We start from the raw sequence: 6499 nt of genomic DNA on the forward strand, positions 1-6499 counted from the left end.
AAGTATATATAAAATGAACATATCAAATACGGTACGTATTACGGAAGAAGTAGATTGGGAAAAGTAGATGTGAGAATGTGTTATGTGTTGAAATGATGTAGATAGGTGGTATTTATAGGAGAAGAAAGGAAAAATCTAGAACCATATTTATTATTGTCTTGTAATTTGATTTTAGTAATCAACACCATTTGTATATAGGAAATACAATAACCAACATAAAAGAATGGGTAATTTATTTTGGAAAATAGTGTCGATGAATGTGGAAAATAGGTGATCACACTTCCGAAAAAGAAGTCGCTCGATCGCAACGTGAGTGCTTTAACATAGACTGACCCTTCCACTACTACACATATTAATAGTAATACAAGTGATCACTTATAAACCACAACCTCCTAGTTTATTATATCAATGTAGGATAAATAAACGCTTCTTTTGAAGCAACACTTCCAACAATCCTCCACATGATTCAAAAGAAGAAAAAGAGATATAACTAATTAAGGCAAACGTAAGTCTTAAGATGACAATGTTCCTGAGGAATTGAATTGTCACCCAGTGCATACAATTACCTGCTACAACTGTATTGAGTTGCTCTCGGCATTAGACTCTCCACGGTGGTTTGTAAGAGATAATTGCGCACAAACCTGCATTCGAATCTGCGTTCGTCCTCGCGAAATGTCATAAAAGGTGCCCCTCAAATGTCTGGGACCTCATGAACGCTCTAGAGGTCCTAAATCCTAAGAACCTCATAGGGGGTAGGGCATTTACCCCACATTCAAATAGGTAAGTCCAGCAGGTTTAACTGTCACAAACCATCCTTGAAATTATAAGTGATGAAATGTTTGATCGCATCAACATAAACACCGGCATTTAATAGATTATGTAATTTGACTAAGGCTTCCTGATCAGCAACAACACGCACATATTCATCCTCAAGTTGGCCTAGTTGTTGGCCTATTGGACTTGATGGTGGCTCACTCATGAAGGTCAAACTAACTAGTTGGTCTGAACTTGATGGCTCACCCATGGTCGAACTTAGAATACCCACGACTCTTAGCCCTAATACAGTGAACACGAACTTGATTTTGCCGAGTGGAGTTTTTAATAGATATAGGTTGCACATAGCTTCCATTGAAGCTAGTGTCCCCAACATCTGTGGGTATCCCCATTCAAAAAATACAGTACTCTTTGTATTCCTGCAAGTCTGCATACAAACAATTGATATGATTTAATCATTTATACTTATTTAAGATTTATGGAGTATATGTACTCAAACTTTACCTGATGGCTGTTGTTATATTCTTGTAGCTTTGTCGCGCGATGCTCAATTGAAACAGGTAAAAAAAATTATACCACGTAAATTCAAATCAATTCAAGTTAAGACGAGCATTAATCCCTTCAAAAATGCAGGCTTACTAGTACTACATAAGATTGCATATCAGCGTAATCCAAACATAATCCAACCCAAACTACAAAAATTGTCAACATCTATAAAATCTTATTAAAAAGCTAGTCCTAAAAGGCCACGCAGACAATGCCACGTAGGTTAAGGAAAAGCTACGTATATATTTGCAATGCCACATCTTAATTCGCGTGTCACTATAATGTATAAAATTTTATTAAAAGACTACTTGAAACACCTATTAAATGTCACATAAACATCGACTAAAAGCCACCTAGGATTACAAATGTCATGTAGACATCGATTAAAAGCCACCTAATAATAAATTATTTTTTAATCCACTCTTTCTTCCTTCTTTAAAAAAAAACCAAAATCGGATTAGTAATCCCTGTCTTTTACTCCACCCACATATGAATCAACTAGATATACAATTTTCAAAATATCATCTTCCCCAATTTTTTTTGCCAAAATGCCTTTGGATTGCCGATGTCCGCGTTGAAATATATTTCTATCTATACAATATAGTTAAATGACTAGCTAAATCATCTATAAAATAAACTAAAAGACTAGCTTGATTAGTATTTAATTGTCATGTTGCAACTCTCAAAAACTTCATAATATGCTATAATATTTCATGTCTAATTAAATTCTAATAATAATAATAATAATAATAATAATAATAATAATAATAATAATAATAATAATAATAATAATAATAATAATAATAATAATAATAATAATAATAATAATAATAAAAAACTTTTATTCTTTTTTCTTAATGAAAGTTGCGCGCATCCCTTTATAATAATAATAATAATAATAATAATAATAATAATAATAATAATAATAATAATAATAATAACACATTCAAGATGTTTTATTATCCATTTACTCCACTTTTGTTTTTCCTCTTCTCCCATTTATTGTAAGTTCGTAACCTAATTAAATCTAATTTCAACCTTTCATCTTAGTCTTGAATTCTTAATCTTAATTAATGTTATAGCATTTATATATATATATATATATATATATATATATATATATATATATATATATATATATATATATATATATATATATATATATATATATATATATATATATACACACACACACACACTTCTTTAAGTGAAATTACAAATTTTTTGTGTATATCTTGGTATTGATTTTTTTTATGGTTTTTTAACATTTCTATTAGTAAATTAAGTCTAACCTCTTTATTTTGTTGTATTTTATAGGATTCAATGTCACGATCTTCTTCTTTGATGTGAACGTTTTATTGTTATGTTGTAAGTTACTATTTTCGCCTATTGTTTTATTTTTCCATTTTTTTTGTTTAACCCTTTAATTTTTCGTATATGTATAGTTTCTATTCTTAAAAACTTTGTCTTCAACCTGACAAACAAAATCTTATATTTCACCTCATTCAAATTTTTTTTTTAAAAAAAAAAAAATATAAGTTGCAAACACAAAAAAAAAAAAAAAAAATTGATGCAAACCTTTTCTCTCTCTCATAACTTTGGTTATCAATTTACCCTATTTATTTAACTTTATTATCTAGTTAATGGTAAGATTGGTACCTCAACTTTGCTGTTTTTTTCAGTTAAGGGTCCGAATTATCAAACTTTACCGTTAAAGGATTAAACTTAACGCCGTTAACTAAAAAACACAAAAAAACTCCTATCAACATACAAATTGGCGGTAGTAGTAACAAAACCCAAAAGATAGACCTCACACCAAAGCTACAAAGAGGGAAAATAAGAGAAAATCCTTTTTCTCTCCATGTAAGCAACCAAGAGCACCTTCAATTAAGCAGTAATACAACTTACTCCAAAAATTCGTCCTTGATTATTAAATAAGATCAAGATCAAGAACAAGATTTAAGTAAGTGATTAAATTTTGTTTTATCTTTGTGATTTATCTCTTTTTATGTTAGGGTTAAGAAAATGCCTAATATAATTAATCTTGATTTTAAATAATTTGTAATAAGTTATTGGTAGAATTGTTGTTGATGCCTATAATTAAATGGTTGTGTGTCAACCTTTAGTGTTGATGTTTCGATGCACAGATAAGATGTAGATGTAGACTGAATTAAATCAGTATTCTACCTTATTGCTTATGTTAACAACCCCCATGTCTTGCGGATTACGTAAATTAATTTATATTCCCGTCGTTATTTACAGATTATGATTGAGCAAGAATTTGATCTTGGTTTGAGTGAGATGGAAAGAAATATGTCTTTTTCCGAATTGCTAAATCGGGCACAAATGGATGAAATTTATGTCTTTTTCCGAATTGCTAAATCGGGCACAAATGGATGAAATTTATGAGAATGTGCTTGCTGTAGGTAATTTTGCTGTGAATGAAACCATAGCGACACACAAGGTATGTCCATTAGAAATTGACTATGATGAGAATGGTACTGATATTGATGACGATGAGATTCTAGATGCTAGGACTAAGCATAGAGAGGTAGAGACATTAGAGAATGAATTTCATGACGAACTTGCTGATTATGATATAGATAGTGATTATGATGATGAGTCTAATTTTGAAAGTCCTCCCCAGTCATCAGAAGAAGATGAATACGGTTACTTGAGTGCACCTGCTACTAATTAAACGACATAAACAAACAAAATCTTCTAACTTTTATTTATCAAGCAAAATATCCTCGATATGTTTAGTTCGTTCATGAAACACGGGATTGTGTGCTATGTGTAGAGCGGATTGAAAATCGCATGAGAGGCCAATGGGTTGTTTGTGCGAAATACCGGGAGAGTTAAGTAGGACTTTGCGCCATTTAAGTTCACATACCGTATATGCCATAACTTGATATTCGGCCTCGCCCGATGATTTAGAGACCGTTGATTGCTTCTTCGTTTTCCACGAAATAGGAGAGCTACCGAGAAAGACGATCTATGTTGATAAGGAGCATCGGCTTGTCGGACAAGTCGCCCAATCGGAGTCACAATAGACGTGTAAGGTCAGGCTGCTGGTAGAGTGAAGGAGTAGACCCTGTCCCGGGTTATTCTTTAAATACCGTACCACTTGGAGAGTAGCTTGCCAATGTTCAATGCGTGATGTACGCATGAACTGGGCTAGGATATGGACCAAATATACCAGTTCACGCCGTGTTATGGTAAGGTAAACAAGGCGGCCCACGAGGCGTCGATAAGGTTGTGGGTCGTTGAGGAAGGGGGGCTCGGATTCTGCGAGCTGATGATTCGGGTCCATGGGCACGGCTGCGGGTTAGCTTTCGTAAGTATATGTAATGCATATTTGTGCTGCGAAATAAAAATCCCGCTCGAATTACGAGCAATTTCTAAACCGAGGAAGTATTTTAGAGGGCCCAAGTCTTTTATGTGAAGGCAATTGCTGAGGTAATCTTTGAAGCCTTTGATCATGCTTGAATTGTTGCCACAAATAACAAAGTCGTCAACATAGACAAGGACGTGTACTTCAGTATCTGACTTAGTGATAGAGAAAAGAGAATGGCCGTATGGAATTGTTTAAAACCATATTGGACAAGAGCGGAAGCAAGCCTTGCGTACCAACATCTAGGAGCTTGTCGAAGCCCGTAGAGAGACTTTCGAAGGCGGAAAACATAGCCATCGTTTGAAGGATTGAAGTCGGGTGGTAGTTTCTTTTAGATTTCTTCTTCGAGGTCTCCATGAAGAAAAGAGTTGTGGACATCCATTTGGTGGATGTCCCACTTCTTTACTGCGGCAATAGTGAGAAGGGTACGGACTGTGACCATCTTAATAGTAGGAGCGAAAGTTTCCGTAAAATCAACCCCTTCACTTGACGATTGCCTATAACTACAAGTCGGGCTTTGTAGCGTTTTATTGACCCATCGGCATGATATTTGATTTTATAAATCCATTTTGATCCAATTGCCCTTTTATGAGGCGGAACAAGATCAAGTGTCAAGTGTTGTTTCTTTCGAGGGCATCAATTTCACGTTTCATTGCATCTCGCCATTTTTGTACCTAGATAGTTTTCTGTAAATGAATTTGAATCGTGATTTTTGGTCACGATTGCTAAAAAACTTTTATGATTAGTAGAAAAATTTGCATAATCAATAAAATGAGAGATGGGATAACGAGTACCTGAAGACAATAATGATGCTGTGATAAGGTGAGTCGAGGGGCCAATAGGAGGTCGAACGAAACCTTTGAGATGGGTGTTTGGAATCTTTGTTCGTTGCCCTTTCCCATGGTTGAAAGATCATTAGCGGGGGTTGGAACGTGGTTGAGTTTTGTTGAGGTGGTGATGGTGTCCACGGTTATGGATGAGGTAGGTGGAGAGCCGGGAGTAGGGGCTGCGAGTGGTCGGGTGATGGCCCTTGATCAGGTGGAGTTGATGAGATGGCCAAAGTGATATCCACGGGTGTGGGAGTGGGTGTGGATATGACGATGTATTCGATTGGTGTAAATGTATCATCGAGAAAGGAAGAAAGACTTTGAGGGGTGTCGTGTATATTTAATGATTGATATGGAAATTCATGTTCGATAAAAACTACATCACGAGAGGAAAAACATGTACAGATATCCAAATCATAAATACACCATCCCTTTTTGCCAAATGGGTAACCCAAGAACATTCATTTCCGACCCCGAGGAGAAAACTTGTCTCGAGAACGATTTATGTTTTTGGCGTAGCAAAGGAATCCGAAAGTGCGTATGTGATTCATAGGTGACGATTTATTGAATACAATTTCATAGGTGTTTGCCATTGTGAATAGAAGATAGAGTACGATTAATAAGATAAACATCGCCTAGGATACATCCCCCCCCCCCCCCCAAAAAAAAAAAAGAATAGGTAGACTAGCTTGAAAAAGAAGGGCACGAGCGACATTTAAAATGTGACAGTGTTTACATTCGACCCGACCCTTTTGTTGAGGCGTGTCAACATTTGATGTTTGAAAGATTATCCCATTTTCACAAAAAAAAAAAATTCAAGACAAGTGAACTCATTTCCATTATCGCTACGAATAGCTTTGATTTTGTTTTGAAATTGTCGTTCTATCATAGTAAAAAAAATTCAATAAAGTCTTACGAGTGCCACTTTTACGACATAATAAATAGACCCATATAGAGC

The sequence above is a fragment of the Silene latifolia genome, chromosome 5, assembly GCF_048544455.1.
Source record: "Silene latifolia isolate original U9 population chromosome 5, ASM4854445v1, whole genome shotgun sequence".
Lineage (NCBI taxonomy): Eukaryota > Viridiplantae > Streptophyta > Magnoliopsida > Caryophyllales > Caryophyllaceae > Silene > Silene latifolia.